The sequence below is a fragment of the Sarcophilus harrisii genome, chromosome 2 (genome assembly GCF_902635505.1).
Source record: "Sarcophilus harrisii chromosome 2, mSarHar1.11, whole genome shotgun sequence".
Classification (NCBI taxonomy): domain Eukaryota; kingdom Metazoa; phylum Chordata; class Mammalia; order Dasyuromorphia; family Dasyuridae; genus Sarcophilus; species Sarcophilus harrisii.
This window is the reverse complement of record NC_045427.1, coordinates 160,623,812-160,641,893: the sequence shown is the minus strand read 5'-3', so window position 1 is coordinate 160,641,893 and position 18,082 is coordinate 160,623,812. Positions and strand designations below refer to the sequence as shown.

Genomic DNA, 18,082 nt, shown 5'->3' with positions numbered 1-18,082 from the left:
AGCTGAGAGGGAAAAACATGACAATTTAATCTGGTTCTTCCTTCTTGTCCTGCTCCTCTGATCCATAGAGCTGAAAATGTTCTTAGCTAAATAAATGGCTTTTTTAAAGTTCCCTTTTGTCACTGCTTCTTCTTCACATTTCCTCTACTACACTCATCCAGCTGCAAGAAACTGATAAATTAGAAAATGACAGTCAGTAGTCAAGGAGTGGAATTTGAAGGGTTGAATGTGGTCATCATAGAAGGAAAAGAAGCAATCATTTAGATGATCTAATGGGATATGATTTGAAAAATATAAGACAGGTTCAGGAGACTCATTCTTGCCTACCTCATTCATTAAGTATATAGAAAACTCTTTTATATAAAATAAATTTTAAAGCATCATAAGCATGTCAGTTATTAAATGGTGGGTGGATTTGACAACCTCCTACATATATTATACCTCATGGACACTGTTTTGAATATTATGCATAATTAAATCTCAGACTACAGATCTGCTTGTTAAAACCATAAAAAGCAGCCTAACAGGCTGCAGAGAGCAGTAGGCTTGAAATCAGGAAGACCTGAATTTAGATCCCTCCTAAGACACTATGTAACAATAAATAAATTACTTTATATCTTTTATCCTTGGTTTCTTCATCTGTAAAATGGAGCTAATGCCTACGGTGTCAAACTCACAGGGTTGTTATAATATGCAATGAAGAAGTAAGATGAATTAGATAATTAAAAGTCCTCAGTTCCAATTTCATCACTAATTTTGTGACCTTGTACCGATTGTCTAATGTTTCTGGATGTAACCTCTTCATGTGGTTGGAGCAGATGGTCTATGTTTCCATCTGATCCTAAAGTTATGATCCTATATGAAATACTTTGCAAATCTTAATACTAGATAAATCTCAGTCATGATCATTCTGGAGATGACACATATAAGAAAAAGAAAAGGAAGTATTTTGTCCAGAATAATATGTCAATTCAGTGAATAAGATCATTGGTCCTGGAGTTAGGAAGACCCAAATTCAAATCTAGCCATAGATATTTACTAGATATATCTCTGGAAAAGTCTCTTAATTTGTGTTTGCCTCAGTTTCTTTGTCTGTAAAATGGGAATAATACTAGTAGCACCAACCTCCTATTGTTTTTGTGAGAATTAAATGAGATGATAATTGTGAAATGTTCAGTACTGTGTCTGGCATATAGTAAGTGCTATATAAATCTTAGCTATTATTGTTAGTAATTGAAACCATTGCCTTCAGCTTTAACAGCATTTAACAGAATATGAACTGATTGCTGAACTTGAAGACAAGGAGGCCTAGATCAAAATCTTCTCTTAGACACGTAGTATTTTGGAGATTCAAAGCAAGTCAACTTTTTCTCTAAGCCTCAGTTAATTCATGGTAGAAATGGGGATAAAACTGAAGCATATATTTCACAAAGCTCAGGTGAGATGATGCCTAGAAAGCCTTCTGCGGGTACTGAAGCTCTATATAAATATCAGTTATCATTATTATGAAGATGACATATATACCAAAAGGTCAAGTGGGGAGTCTCTATTCAGGTTCTATTGCATGTGACCTTATATAAGGTACCATAAAGTATGGTAGAAGAGAGAAAATTTGTATTTGGGTTCAGATTTTGCCTCTATTACCTATTATATGACCTTGGGTATTTTAGAACTTTTCTTCTTAGAAATCCAATTTTCTCTTCTGTCCAATAAGGTGCTTTGACCACATGATCTCCTCAAAACCCTTCCTACCCTAAATCCAATTCTAAAATCCTAAAAACTGAATGTTAGTTTTTTTCTAGAATTGGTGGTACCTGTAACAAGACTATTGTGAATTCTCAGAGTGGAAAAGTAGAAAACTTTTCACTTTTTAAAGTTTTTCCATGTTTTTTATCTCATTTTATTCTCACAATAAATGATGAAGCATTATTCTTATTCCCATTCAACATATAAGCAAACTAAAACTCAGAATTAAGGTCAATTGACTATCATAAAACAGAGCTAGACAAATCAGAAGATCTAGAGCTTCTGATTCCTACTTCTAGGGTGTACAATGCACAAATTGTAATGGATTCTCTGTGCCTTTATCAATAATGTCACATAACCCACAGGGTTATGAGAGACATGAATTAAGTATGACCTGGGTATAGGTTTTTGTTGGAGCTAACTGTAAATATCCTGAAAATTGTGGCTCACAAAAGCTGATTGTTACATTTTTATTGTGAGGATTTTATACCTTGGGCAACTGGATAGTACAGAAGATAGAGTTCAGGTCCCGGAGTCAGGAAGGCTTATCTTCTTGAGTTCAAATCAGTTTCAGACACTTACTTGCTGTATGATCCAGGGCTAGTTTTTTTTTAGCCTTGTTTGCCCTAGTTTCCTCATATGTAAAATGAGCGGAGAACGAAATGACAAACCCCTCCAGTATCTCTCTCAAGAAAACCCCAAATTGAGTCATAAATAATAGGACATGAATGAACAACAACAAAAATTTACAACTTGGAAAGTGCTAAATGCTATAAAACAGAGCTTGATTTTTTTTGATCATCCAAATTCAAAAAATCATGAGGAAAATGTTAATAATTCAGATTAAACTTAAAGATGTGCCTTAGTACATTTTTAAAAAATTCATACAACTGACTGTTAAACATTTTCCAGCACATTCCTGCCTGGATATCCAATGAAATGATGGTCAGAAACTCATCTATAAGAAGGGTTGGCCTTAGGCAAAGATATTTCTAGGGAGGGAAAGCTACTGTAGGAGCAGTGGAGTATTGGTCTCCTTTTCACCAGTAAGTATATATGCCCACAAAAAGTCAACCCAATAAAAGGAATATGAAGTTTCTGATAGATGTTGTTGGCAGTTCAATTTCTTGGATGCATCATTTTTGAAGAAGCAGTGTTTTTGAGTCACTTAGGAACCTTATGGTATGATATCTGCTTAAATTCTTAAGTTTGAGTCGAAATATCTGAGCAAAATGAAGCTCATACAACTGCATTCCAACTGTATAGTTTTGATATATGTGCATAATACTATGTCCCTTGGTTTGTGGTAGATTATTGGGATACAATGTTGAAAGACTTATTTATACTCTTTACCAGTTAGAACTGACTTTTTCTAACTATTGAAAAGATTCCAACAAAATGACATTCATTTATTAAACACCTACTATTAAATACCCTTGCTAGATGCTTGGGCTACAAAGATTAACATGGAACATTCCCTGACCTTAAGGAATTTACAATCTATTGAAAGTGGGGATGGATATAATATTCACAAAGCCAAGTAAAATATATAGTAATTTGAGGAGGTAAGGAGCATCAGAGGCTGAGGGAATCAAAAAAGGCTTCATGGAGAAGGTGGAATGGAAATATGACCTAGAAGTATGAGTATACCTTGAAGGAAGATAAGAATTCTAAGATCTAGAAGGATGATTCTAGGAAGATGGCAGAATAGATTAGTAAATTTTAAGCTCTCCATATTTTCCCCACAAATAGAACAATTCTGCATCTCAGGGTGAACACAAACTGATAAAAAACCAAAAAAAAATTGGGGCAGAGCATGGGCTTCTTGATATAACAGGAGAAGAACTAAAGAAAGCCCAGGATTAACCCAAATGAAGTGCAAACACTTCTGGGCTAGCTCAGCAGAAACAGCAAGTAGTGATCCATAAGACAAGCAGGGTGTGACTGGAGCCTCAACAGGAACAACAGAAAGTTTCACCTCCTAGACTGTGGAGATTGGGGGAGAGTTAAGGTAAAAATAGTAATTATGTTGGACTAATGAGGTGCACAGAAAGAATAGACACTGAGGCATTAAAGGGGAAAGTAAGGCTCATTGTTCTGAAAATCTACTCACATCAGATATCGGTTAAATAGGCAACACTTCACATATACCATGAAGAGTATAGCACCCTCCAAAATCTATAAAGAAATCAGAGGGAAGTGATAGGTGAATGGGGAAGCAAAGGGTGAGAGAAGAAGACAAGGGAAGGATCCATGGATGGGAGGAGGTTAAGTAATAGCAAGGCAAGTTAAGGAGCAGAATTAAAGCAAAGAGTCAGCAGATAAAAGAAATATATGTGTGCATGTGTGTGTGTGTGTGTGTGTGTATGGGCAGTATGTTTGTGTGTATATGTATGTATCTACTTATATATACATATATCTTTACTATACATTGCTTGGGGTTGGTGAAGGGGATGAAATGGGGAAAAAGGAATAGAATAAAAAGGTCCTTAGCAGAGAACAAAAGAACAATGTATAAAGAAGTAAAGAAAAGATGGACATTTATGAATATAACTTCTTCTATTAATATATATATATATATATATATACTTTCTTGAACTGGTTATTTGTTGTTATACCTTTTGAATCCTCTTTGAAGATCTGCTGAGAACATAGCAATTTTCTCTTTTATTTTTGTTTTGTTTTGGTATTATTATTTTTTTCTTTTTTCTTATTCTTTTTTTTTTAATAAAATAAATTTTTAAAAAAGAATCATGGAGGGAGGGAGGAATATCCATGATATTCTTGTACTTGGAAAAAAAAAGTTAGAGATAAAATATATAATAGGTATTTAGGAGTTTCTTTTTGTTTTTTTTCATGGAATGATTTAAATTTTATACATAAGGAGTGAAATTAACTAAATATGATCAAAATAAATCTTTTTTCATTTTAAAATGCAATAAATAAATTCTAAGATCTTGAGATGAGTGTGAAGTACATTTCATGCATGGGTGATCAACTGTGAAGGCAAGGAGGCAGAGTTTGGAATCTGGATTCTGGAGAATAACTAGCAGTCATCTGAGCAAAGTTTAGGCAATTAACTTACTCCCAACAGAGTAACTTCTAATAGTCAGATACAATGGTGATAATTGTTCAGTTATGTCTGGCTCTGACACCATTTGGGGTTTTCTTAGCAAAGATACTTAAGTGGTTTGCTGTTTCCTTCTCCACCTCATTTTACAAATGAGGAAACTGAAGCAAAAAGGTTTATGATTCTATTGTCCCACCTTCTCCTGTGAACTTTGATCTTATCTCTACTCCCTGTCATATAGCTAGTAAGTGTCTAATAGCATTTAAACTCAGGAAGATAATGACTCCAGGCTCCATACTCATTCTACTGTGCCACCTAGCTGCCCACATACTACAGAATGGTACTTGAGGATTTAAGTTATGGCTAAAAACTTCTATGGCATTATCAATTGTGATATGGATGATTAGATGAAGAGATTTTCTGTGTGTATTGCTAAATCAGATTTTTTCTTTTACAACCATTGTTGACTTGATCTATTCAAGTTCTATAGAAACTTGCATTTGGCTTGGTCTTGAAATGCTCTGTAAGGAACAGGACTCCAGACAGCATTTTGGGTGGGCCAAGATTTGGCAACTGACATATGTGGCCAGAATGGTGCCAAAACAGGGGTGGGAGCCATGTGCTTGAGGTCTGCAGAAGAATGTTGGCAGACAGTCCCATGTCCATATGAGTCTGAAGTTACACAGATCAGTAGGAAGTAGAGGTAAGATCAAAGATCACAGGAGAAGGTAGGAGAGTTGAGTCACAAGCTAAGTTGATGACATCAAAGACCTAGCATGAAAGATAGAGAAGCAAGGCCAAATCTTAAGTGGGCAAATCAGGATGATACTAGCCCAGATAAAATGGGCTATTTTATGCCTCCTGTAGAAGCAGGAGGTGGATGTTTTTTAAAGGATTTAAAGCACTGGTCCCTTCTCTCTTTCTTTTCCATCATCCCTTCACCTAAACTTTCCCTAGTGGAGGTAAAATTGGTCAACTGGTCTAGCTTATAAAACAATGTTCTCAACTCAGTTGTAACTCCCATAAGCTAGCTAACTCACTAGGTTATATTCACTTATTCCATACAGCCAAAAACCAAACACTGGCTTCTACACAATGTTTTAAGGAAGGTTCAAAGTCATTGCCAAGGAATAATAGCATCTTCATGTCAAAAAGTAAAGGAAGGTAGATAATATTACTATTTATTTATGGGTCTGTAGGTGACTTGAATGTCTACATATTTGTTCTTATTCTGGTAGTCAGAATGGGAAAGGATTGGATAGCTACCTGGGGATTTAAATGTTATGTAGCATCACTAACAACACCCCAGGGCCTGTCCATGCACAGACTTTGACTAGAAGTCATAAATATTATGATATGAAATATTTGGGGAAGGTTGTGGTAACAATAGCACTGGATTTGTAAGAAGGAGCTTTAGTTTTGAATCCTATTTCTAACTCATGATAACTTTGTGAGCCTAAGCAAATCATCATAAACTTCCTAAACCTTCATCTGTAAAATGAAATTAATAATAATAGTTGTACCTCATACCTCTTAGGATTGTTGTGATAACTAAATGAAGTAATGGATGCAAAGAACTTTAAAAACTTTAAAGTATTAGATGAATATAAACTATTATTATTATGTAAGCTAATCAAGCAGCTTTGGAGCTATCAGGTTGCTTATGTAGTCTTTAGGCTAGAATTTAGCTGCTTGAAAAGTAGACATTTGTTCAAGGAGCAGAGATTCTTTATTTCTGCAATTATGTTTCTATGCCATGCCTGTGTGCCTGCTCTTGTAGCCTATATTGGTACTTTGTTTTGTAGGAAGCAGATTATTTAATACCATTGGTTGTTTATAGGCAACATATTTTTGGACAAATAATAGCATTTTCTTTCCACTATTTTTACATATGTAACATATAAACCAGCAATGCATCCTTAGGGAATTTAAGTCTAATGTTTCAATAGAAAAACATTTTTATTGTTAAAATCCCTTATTTGATGACAACTATGTGTTTGAACATACATATGCACATAAAGATTTTTAACAGTAGGAGCTACCATTTATAAAGTTCTTTAGTTTGCAAAAGATTTTCTTAAGCAACAGTGATCTAAAGTAGAGGTTTTTTAAGTAGAGGTTTGCAAAGAAGGGAGCCATGGAATTACCCAAAAGTGTACCATGGCATGACCCCAGTAGGAGTAGTGATCAACCAATTAGAGAATGGGAAGGTGGGTCATATTCTAACCAGTCAGTAACCATTCCTGGACTTTCCTCCAATACAGCTATATAATAATATCCCTATATTATCTCAATTCCCTCCTCTTGTATCCTCTCCCATCACTAGTCACCCTTGCTTATGCATGGCTCAACACTGATCCTTACGAAGTTACAATCTAACTATAATTTAGGCAAATTCTGCTCCTTCTTCCTTAATGACCCCACACTTGGCTCCCCCTATTCCAATCTCTTCATTGCCTTCCCAACTAGAGTTCTGCAATTTCAGGGAAATGAAAAGTGAGTGAATTCTCCTCACCCTTTTCAATTTTGGTGAGACAGAGTGAGTTATTTAATACCATGACTGAAATATATAGCTTTTTAACATATACAATTTTCAGTATGTGCAGACATGGATGGCTTTTGATCTCTATAGTTGAGCACATTACATTATATTATACATAATAATACTTAGAAAAGAATAGATCTTTACAATTAGCAAAATGATCCATTCTTCTTCTGAACTTCCCTGTTATTGAAATACCACCATCCTTCTAGTTACCCAGTTTGCAATCTTGATGCTGTCTTCAAGTCCTTACATCATTCTACATATCATCAGTTACCAAATCTTTCTGTTTCTATCTCCAAGGTATTTCTAATATCTGTGGATATTACATGGATAAGATGCTAATTGGTTTTTATTTTTTAAACATATGTAACCTATTAAATATTTTACATCAAGTATTGTTAAGTACATTATCTTACAGCATAGCACTTTCAAGTTAAAATGTCATTAATGCTAATATTTATAATTCTTGTCCCTTATGCTTATTTCCAGTATCTAACACAGTTCTTGTAGTATTGGAGATACTTAAGAAATATGTGTTTATTGATTGAATTTTGTTTGAATTGAATTTTCCTCAACGTTTCAGGAGAATTAATTTGTAGCAACCAGATATTTTTATAGTTCCCAGATTTTCTGGGATTTTCTGCTGGGATTTTCTATCTTTGAATTCCATTGATAAATATGTATTATATTGTGGGAAGTCATCCAACCAGCAAAGCATAGCAGAGGGTAAGAAGATGAGCATTATCAAAATCTGAAAGTTTTATTTTGCCCAAAAAAATAGGCTGAGGAAATTAAACTGTGCAAAGTCTCATACAATGATAGATAAGATACAGGATCCCTTAGCTCAGTAATCATGTTTATATCAAATGTAATTGTCTTTTGACTTCCTAATCATTGTCACTCTTCTGATTAGAGTACAATTTGTTATTGTACATAATAGCCTAGATCTGCCTTTTGTCTGTGATGGTGCTGATGTTGTGCCTTGGTGTGCTGTCATTTAAAAGGGTGTGGCTGACAACTGGGGGGACTCTCTGATCTTGTCTGTGTGGGGAAAAAAAAAATCCTTGTTACTTTTTAAAAGGACAAACTGCGTTTCTAAGCTTCTGCACAGCATAGAATTCTGCCTGGTCTAATCTTAATGTTTTGCACCCTTTGGAATCAATTAAAAAAAAGAATTGACATTTACATGGTGTTTTAAAGTTTGCAAAATGCTTTATCTACACTATCTCATTGATCTTCATGATGATCATGTGATATAAGTGCTGTTGTTATTCTTACTTTACAGATGAGGAAAGGGAGGCTGAGAATGGTTAAGTGTTCAGGTGACATAGGTAGTAATTATCTGTGTTAAGATATGACTTCAGGTCTTTCTGACTTTGAGTTCAACACTCTAGTCACTGTTAAGCACTTCCTCTGTAAAGGCATAGTGTTAGGAATGTAGAAACACAAAAAAAATAGGTCCAATCCTTAAGAAGACTTAAAGGGATACTGAGGGATACAACCTGAACAAAGGTTAAATGCAGTAAATTTGCATAGGGAATGTTCTCAGTTGGGAGGCTCATAAAAGCTTTGCTTAGGAAGTAAAAACTAAACTAATACTTAAAGAAAGAAAGCTAAGGATTATAATAGAGTCAATAAGAAGAAAATGCATTCCAATCATAAAAAATGGTTTGGGAAAATGTAAGAGATGAGGGAATGAATTTTCAAGTTTAGGAAATAGCTAGTAGTCCCTGTATGGATATAATGTTGAAAACTTAAAGGGGGAGAATTATGAAATCCAACTGGAAAGACTGATTGGGAACAGATTGTGGAGGCCTTTAAGTGTCTTTTAATGCATAGTGGGTTCTTACTCACTTGTCTGACTTGTAGGAAGTCAGTTTTAAATAAGAAATTCAGTTTTAAAATGTCCAATAGATAATTCATGAAAATGATGATGATATCTAAATATTCTGATAAAGACCTCATTTTTAAATCATATAAGGATTGATTCAAATTTATACAAATTCAAGCCATTCTTCAATTGATAAATGGTCAAAGGAGATGAACAATTTTCAGATGAAGAAATTAAAACCATTTATAGTAATATGAAAAATGTTCTAAATCAGTATTGATCAGAAAAATGCAAATTAAGACAACTTTGAGATACCACTATACATCTCTCAGATTGCCTAAGAGAACAAGAAAAGATAATGATAAATGTTGGAGGGAATGTGGGAAACTGGGGCAACAATACTTTGTTGGTGGAGATGTAGCTGATGATGTCAAAAGCTGTAGTATCACAAAGATAAAAGGCTTTGGGACTTACCAGTTAAATAAGAGAAGGTAATGATAAGAAGGTAGATTTAAGGGCTTCAATGATATAGAGGGAAGGAAGGTGCCATGGGGATGGCTTTTGATCGGATTATGATTTCCAACATGCCACAAATTATTAATGGATTATAAATGTATGTTCTTTCTATGGCACTATTTTTCTTACTCTCAGCATCAAGGTCCATAAAATCATGTCTCTAATCAGTCTATACATAGAGAAACTTGCCTAACCTTCAAAATTAATTGGAAAGGTCTTCTTAATTGCACATATTAACATATATTGGATTGTTTGCTGTCTAGGGGAGGGCAGTTGGGGGAAGGAAGGGAGAAAAATTTGGAAGGTTTTGCAAAGGTGAATGCTAAAAACTATCTTTGCATGTATTTTGAAAATAAAAGCTATTATTATCAAAAAAAAAAAAAGTCTTCTTTCTTGACCAAGAACACTGTCATATATGTCATCAATGGCATTACTATAAGATTGCCCATACAGGTCTTTATTGGATCAGAAATGTAAAGCTGGTAGGGACTTCAGAAACCAATGAGTCCATTCTGTCTTTTCCCATCCCTATTTTACAGATGAAAAAAAACTGAAATTGAGACTGGTGTAGTGATCTGCTCTCTGTCACAGTAAGCATCTGAATCAGGACCTTGAAGTCAGAAAGATCTGAGTTCAAATAACTTAATAGTTGGATGTCATCAGATAAATCATTTAATTTTGTGTGCCTCAGGCAATGGAAGCTTGGTAGCAGGATAGAGTGGATAGAGTCCTGAGCTTGGAGTCGAGGAAACCGATTTCAAATTGGTCCTCAGATGCCTAGTAATTGCATGATCTTGAGCAATCTACTTTGTCTTTGTTTCCTCTTCTGTAAAATGGGGATAATATAGTACCTACCTCTCAGTATTATTGTGAGAATCAAATGAAATAATAAATAAAAAAAAGATAGCACAGTACCTGCCACATAATAGATACTATGTAAATATTAAGTATTTTTATTAATTCTCTAGCATCTAACCAATAATAACTGAAATTTTAAAGTAATTTCACATATATCATCTCATTTTCAGACTCAACTACAGCCACCTTCTACAAGAAGCCTTTCTCATACTCTTTTATCTTAAATGCCTTTCTTCTAAAACAACCCACAATTTGTCTTTTTATAACATATTTGTATGTACTTTCTTATTGTCTCCTCCATTAGACTGTGGGTTCCTTAAAAGCAGTTTTTTGCCTTTTTTATTTATTTCCAGCACTTAGTATAGATGCTTAATAAATATGAGATGACTGACAACAATCCCATGAAGTATGTGCTATGTTTTTCTCATTTTTGCCACTTATACCTCTATGACAAGCCACTTTTAAAATGAAGAGGATGATCTAGTTGATACCTGAAGTTCTTTCCAGCTATAGAACTATGATTCTATTATCTCCATCTTACAGATAAGGAAAGCAAAAGATTAAAACATCAAGTAATACATAAATTATTTATGCCCCCCCCCCAAAAAAAATCACAAGTCCTTTTCAACTGACTTCATTTATTGCTGATTGTTCCCTGACTCCTTTTCTTCCTTTCATAATGAAAACTCCTCATCCTAAATTTTTTTTTTTCCTACAGAAGAGTAGAAGAGGTGGGGTACTCTCAAGATAAGCAATTAATGTGACTGGTAGCCTCACCATCCAGGGTTTATGAGTCTTAGAGATGAACTATTTCTGTATCTCCTCTTCAATGAATGACTATACATTAACATGCCCCTCTTTTCTCAAGAAAGAGTCTGCCTCTCTCCCTGTCCCAAGGTGAATCTGAGATTACCTGAAATTGTTGGTAGCTCCTAGGAAAGGGCAAGTTTTCCCACCTGAATTCTTCCACTGTCAGCTGGTGAGGGTTTTGGGGTGGGTGTGTATTTCAGTTTGTCAAAAAGGGATCAGTTCCTGTAATGAAAGACAAGCCCAAGGCAATGTTACAGAGCAGAAGAGATTGGGAGGGACAATTATCACATAAGTGGTTCTCACGGCTTAGGCTGGCACTGGGTGCCAGGTTGCACATTTATTTCTTTGACGGTACTTTACCGGGTTTACTCAACATTCTCAAGTGGTGGCTTTGTCGATTGTTCCCTGGACTGATATTTTGACAGATGATAGCCCCCTGATGCCAGCTCCGGCTGGCTAATAAGAAATAGGCCAACATGAAACTTTAAACCTACAAACTGCTGCTGGGGGATGGAGTAGTCCTAGGTATTTTCTCTCTTATTTCCCCTGGAATGGTAATGAATTTTGATCAAATATACTCTTTTCCCACTCTCCCAGACTTAGGGGAAAATAAATTATTTAGTGAAGTGGGCAAGTTTTCACAAGGAAGCTTTTGAACCTTCTACTAGTAGGAGTTTGGATGCAACAAAAGGGACTACAGATTATACAGAATTATAAAGATAGAATTTATGTTTTTATAGTGATTACAGAAAAATGATGGGGTATGTTTCAATGTCATTTCCAACTGTTAATATTTTTTTCCCTTTTAGTTCTGCCCCTGTGGTTGAAGAACTTGTAGTATGGACATTCCTTCCATTGATGCAGATAGGAACTGCTCTGAAACTTAAAATTTAAAAAAATTACTTGGGGAGGACCAGTCCAAGGTTACAAAGCTCATAGATCAGAAGCATGATTTGAACCTTTGTCTTGTTGACTCCAGGAATAGTAGGCCCTTAATAAATATTGCATAGGTTAACTATCAACTACCCCACATTCCCTCCCTTCAGGAACTGTACAAAATTAGCTCCAGGCATTAGCAACATAGCTGCCAAGGGAGAGAATTTAAGTTGAGATTTACCTGATATTCTAACCACTCATCTCATGAAAAATGCATCCCTTAGGGTCCTAGGTTTTTATTTTTTCATTTTTTTTTTAAAATAAGGCTACAAGAAGAGATTCATGGAGCTATTTTTTTTTTTTTTTTAATGAGCATAAACATGTGATTCCTCCATTTGGCATTTAGCCCAGTAGACAAGAATGGACTTGGGTTACAATTTCATTGGTAGCTGTATTTGAAGCCCAAGCCTATACTATTGACCCATTTGGATTTGTTGGTATTTGCTGTATATCATGTTATTATGTTTTAGTGGAAAACTTGTATTTTAAAAACTTCAACTATAATTATAGAGGTTCATGATGAACCATGTTACCCACCTCTTGACAGAGAAATAATAGATAGGTTCAAGAGTCAAATTGAGACATATATCTTTCTAACGTTGTCAAAGTGAGAATTAGTTTTGTTTGATTGCATATTAATTACAAAGGTTTTCTTTTTCTTTTTCCATTAGGAGATAGAAGAAAATATAACTTTTTTGTTAATTAAAAAAAATTTAATTTAAAAAAGAAAACAAAACCTTTTGTCTTCTGAGTGATGCATTGGATAAAGTCCAAATCAGGTCTCAGTCATTTACTAGCTGTGTGAATCATTGAACAAATCACTAAACTGTCTGCCTCAGCTTCCTCAACTCTTTATCAACAGAGATAAAAATAGCACCTATCTCATAGAGCCATTGTGAGGGTAAGATGAGATAATATTTGTAAAATGCACATAGTATCTAATAAATATTTATTTCTTTCTCTTCCTTTATTCCTTCATTCAGTAAAACATTTGCTAAGTTCATGCTGGAAACTTTCGGTCCAATTTGTAATTACCATCTAATTCTATTTTTTGTCTTTATTAATTCATATAGATTTAAAGTTTGAAGAGAACTTTGGAGTCATCTTGTCCAATTTACTCACTTACAGTTGAAGACATTTAAGTCCAGAAAAGTTATCAAGGTCATACAGATAGTAAGTGGCAGAGATAGAATCGGAATATAGATTCTGTAATCCCAGATATAGAACTCTTTCTAATGCATCATGTTGCCTCATAGAAAATAATATACTGTAATGCAAAGGGGATGTATCTGGAGAGAAAAGCAAGAAATTTAACTTTACATTACTAAATGAAATCTCAACTAAAAGAGTTTATTTTTTTCTCATAAACTTTCTATTTTGTCTTTCCAAACTCCACTCCTCTCTTTTCTCCTCTTTTCTCATTTCCTCTCCTTTTCTCTTCTTCCTTTTTCTTTCCTTTCCTTCTCTTTTCCCTTTCTGATTTTCCTTTATCCTTTTCCTTTCCTCTGTTTGCCTCAGTTTCCTCATCTGTAAAATGAGCTAAAGAAATGGCAAACCACTCCAATATTTTTGCCAAGAAAACCCCAAATGGGTTTTCTTGAAGAGTCAGACATGATTGAAACAATTGAGCAACAAGAACAGATATAATTAAAAGCTTCAAATATTTGCAGTTCAATCTAACTTTCCATGTATATTTCTGTAAGAACAATGATTGATGATTTTGAATTTTTCTCTCAGGGATCCCAGAATCTTAAAGAATATTGCTAATATATGTCCCCTTCTGAATAGTGGAAAAGTGGAGGTGCTAAGAATATGTGGATTTTTTTTTTCTTTTCAAAATCACAAGACAGAATTATGGTGTGGAAAAAAACACCTTGTCAACTTCAAGAGAAGTTGATTCTCAGTGCAGATATATCATTATTCAGCAGAGCCACCCCAGGCAAATCATTTCACTTTTCCAGTTTCCTCCTCTATCACATTAAGAATTTGAACTGGATGACCTTCCAATCCCTTGAAAAAATTTTTTAAAAGATATATATGTATATGATTATATGACCATCTGTATTCTCTCTCTCCTTAGGGAAAACCTACCACAAGCCCAAACTAGAATTTCTTTAAGGTATGTAATATGAAAGGAGGGAAAAGCATTCTTTAAATATATTTGTGGAAAATTTCCTATTACTTTGAAACATCCAATACTGCACTCCCCTAAAGCTTAGAAGGATTCAAGGTCCTCTTTAAATAGCAAGTCTTTCCAGAGTTGCATAGTCATTCATGTTGCTGGCTATAATATGTCACCTGCCTTTGTTTCTAGATATTTCTCAACACAATTAGCTGTGCATTTCTATAGAAGGCACCTCTTGCTGGGTCTCTTTCCCTTTGACTTCCCATTCTGCAAATACTTAAAAATTTTATGAGACATGGAAAAGCAGACAGAAATTTTATACAATGTGTGTGTGTGTGTGTAGGTATACATATACATATTTTATATGTATAGATATATACACATTCTAGGTAGCATTTACATAGCTCTTTTAAGGTTTCCAAAGTGCTTTGCATGGTATTTCAATTTATTATCACAGCAATCCTATGAAGTAAGCAGTATGACCATTTCCTTGTAAATGAATAAACTGAAACTGAGAAAAATTAGGTGAAATATATGTATGGGTGTAATATGTATGAGTGTATAATATTTGTATATATAGACTCATATGTAGTATATATATAATAGCATTTTATATATATAGCATATAATTATATATTATAGTTTTATATATATATATATATATATATACAACACTTGTTTCTCTCTCTGTCTCTCTCCCTCCCTCCTTCCCCCCACCCTCTCCTCTCTCTTTTTCTCTGTCTCTCTCTGTCTCTCTCTCTCTCTCTTTCCTGTTCTCTGTCTCTTCCCACCCCCACTCCATCCCTGCCTCCATCTGTCTCTTATAATGAATAGAGTTCTAGGTCTGGAATCAAAACTCCTGAATTCAAATCCAACCTGAATACTTACTTAGTAGGTGTGTGACTTTGAGAAAATCATTTAATCTCTGTCTCAGTATCCTCAACTGTAAAATAGAAATTAAAAAGAAACCACTTTTGATTTGAGGATGCAGGGAAATGAGATGATATTTGTAATGGTTTCCTAAATCTTAAATTATTATATAATTGCTAGCTATTTTAGAAAAAAATGAGCTTGTTCAATATTAATTCTGGGGGCAGTTAGATGGTGCAATGGATAAAGCACCATGCCTGAATTCAGGAGGATCTGTATTCAAATATGACTTCAGACACTTAATAGCTATGTGACCCTGGACAAGTCATAACCCCAGTTGCTCAAAAAAAAAAAAAAAAAAAAAAAAAAAAAGAAAGAAAGAAAGAAAAGTAAATATAATATTAATCAGATTGTCTCAATCTTTTCAATTTTAAGTATTTCTAGAAGGGGCTTACTATATACATTACTATACTTCAAGAGCAATATTAAATAAGATACACAGAAATTGTCTTTCAAGAGTTTTTGTTAAATTGAGGATAGTAAATAATTTAGGGGACAGGACAGAGATCAGGAGAAAGTTATTCCCTGTTTTGTGAATAACCAGGTTGGTGAGATAACTGGGGACCATTTTACAAGGACTTATTGGTCCTCATAAGGCTCCTTAGCCCAGAAATTAGGCGGCTTTGGGGAGAAAGGTGTGGGGTGAGAAATGAAACTCGAAAACCACCACCATCATGACAACATATAGGTGTGTGTGTGTCTGTGTGTATATATATATATTTACATATATACACATGTATATATGTATGTGTGCGTATAAATATACATTTGAAGGGACTGGACTTTTTTACTTGGTCTCAGAGGGTTTAACTTTGGGTGGCTATTACAAAGAGATACCTTTGTGCTAGATATAGGGAAAAACTTAATGTTATTAAAAAATAGAACGACAACATTAAACTAGTGCTTTCCCCTTTACTGGAAAATTTTGAGCAAAGTTTGGATGACTTCTATTATATTATTCAGAGGATTCTTAAGGGGCTAAAGCAGTAAGGAGAGTTGTTGAAATAACCTCTATTTGTGTCATGGATCCTATGGGCCATATGGTAAAGTCTGTGAATCCCTTCTCAGAATAATGTTTTTAAATGCGTGTAAAATAAAATACGTAGCATTATAAAGGAAATCAATTACATTTAAAAATGTAATTTTTATTTTCTTACCCAAGGCCATAGTTTTCCTAAAAACTGTTCATGGACCCCTTGAGGAAAAGGGCAGTCTGTGGACCCCAGTTTAAAAATTCCTGAAATAGATGATTTCTGAGGTCTTTTCAGCTCTGAATGTTTATGATTGTATGATAGTGGTATTGTTGGGTAATTCAGTTGATTCCAAATCTTTGTGACCTCATAGACCATACTGTCCATGGCATTTTCTTGGCAAAGATACTAGTTTGTCATTTCCTTCTCCAGTTGATTAAATCAAACCAGGTTTGTTAAATGACTTGTGTCTGCGGACACATTTGAACTCGGGTCTTTTTAACTGTAGGCCCAGCATTAAGCCATGTACCTGCATCATTCCCATCCCCATGCATATACATATATATATAGTGACTACCCATAACTATAGTGTGATTTTTTTTTTCTCATTCAGACATAAAGTCACCTAATACACATTGCTTAATCCAGTGTTCAGAATATGTAAAGAAAAAGCATTTTGAAGAAATTTAAAATTAGGGCTTCCTGAGGCACTTCTAAACACCCACATGTGTGAGGACCTCAGGAAGAGAAAATGAGGAGGCAGGGGAGGAATGGTTAACTTAAAAGGACTGGCAGGACTTGAGAGAAGAGCCAATGTGGAAGGAGACTAAAAACAAAAGGAAAACAAATCTATTTAGGATTTATTTTAGCAACTCCAGGAGAAAGAAGGGTGGGGATGGGGGTGGGGAAGCCCTTAGGTCTCTAAAAGTTTGGTACTTATTACTCATGCTTTGTTTTGCTTACCAGCTCCTTACCAGCTCAAAAGGCCTCAACCTAATTCTTTTATTAAATCAACTAGTTTGCTCTTGGGACTTTAGGACCAATTTCCCCCAGGGGATGGGAGGTGGGGGTGGAGTATGCAAGCTTGTTGTTTTAGAAGGTTTCTAATCACTAGAGAACAAAACTGTCCACTTGGTTCATTTCCTTTACCAATTAGTGGCACAGACAGGAGGGGGAAGGAGGGGGGATGTGTCTCCCTACTGTTACCAGGATGGATTCCAGTGACTGACCCTTTCAGACTTGACTTAAAATCCCTGGGAAAGTGGCAACAATTTTTAGGGAGGGACAGGAAGTTAAAAATCCTGGGGAGGGGGTGGCCTAAGAGCCTGAGAAAAGGGGAGGTGGCCTGCAAGCCAAAAAGGAGCTTGAGGAGGGAGGTAGGGAAGTTTTATTTTTATTTGAAAATTTCAGTCTCGAAATGGAGACTGGGCCCTGGGAACCTTGTTTTATTGAGCATCTTCCATAAGGAGCTTGCTGTGCCTTTGCCTGGACCAACCCAATTTGCTTTCAGTATCCTTTGAGGCAAATAGGGAGTTGTTATTCTGAATGCCAGAGGGCAGCCCCAGGAAAAGAAAGGGGCAGGTCAGCAGGGGAAGGACTAGAATGAACAAAGGAGCCTTTCCACTTGACTATAGACTGATTGGCTCCGGCTGGCTTCCCTAAAATGCCTTGCAACTCTCCTTGGATGACTCCACCCTAACTTTCTCCCCTGAGAAAGAAAATGAATAGTGAAATGAGAAAGACC

General features: G+C 35.1%; 1 long non-coding RNA gene across 2 annotated transcripts in view; it reads right to left on the bottom strand.

The window, feature by feature from the left end:
* LOC116421102 overlaps positions 1 to 16,619 on the bottom strand; it is a 28,486-nt gene extending 11,867 nt beyond the window's left edge. Inside the window, exons 1-2 of one of the 2 annotated variants that reach the window (XR_004231419.1) lie at positions 16,525 to 16,619; positions 11,480 to 11,598 (exon numbers count right to left, since the gene is read on the bottom strand). This is a non-coding gene — a long non-coding RNA (uncharacterized LOC116421102). Of the gene's footprint in view, positions 1 to 11,479; positions 11,599 to 15,325; positions 15,382 to 16,524 lie in introns of those variants that run through there. The other variant, XR_004231420.1, reaches the window with a different exon arrangement.
* Between the last annotated feature and the right edge of the window lie 1,463 nt (positions 16,620 to 18,082).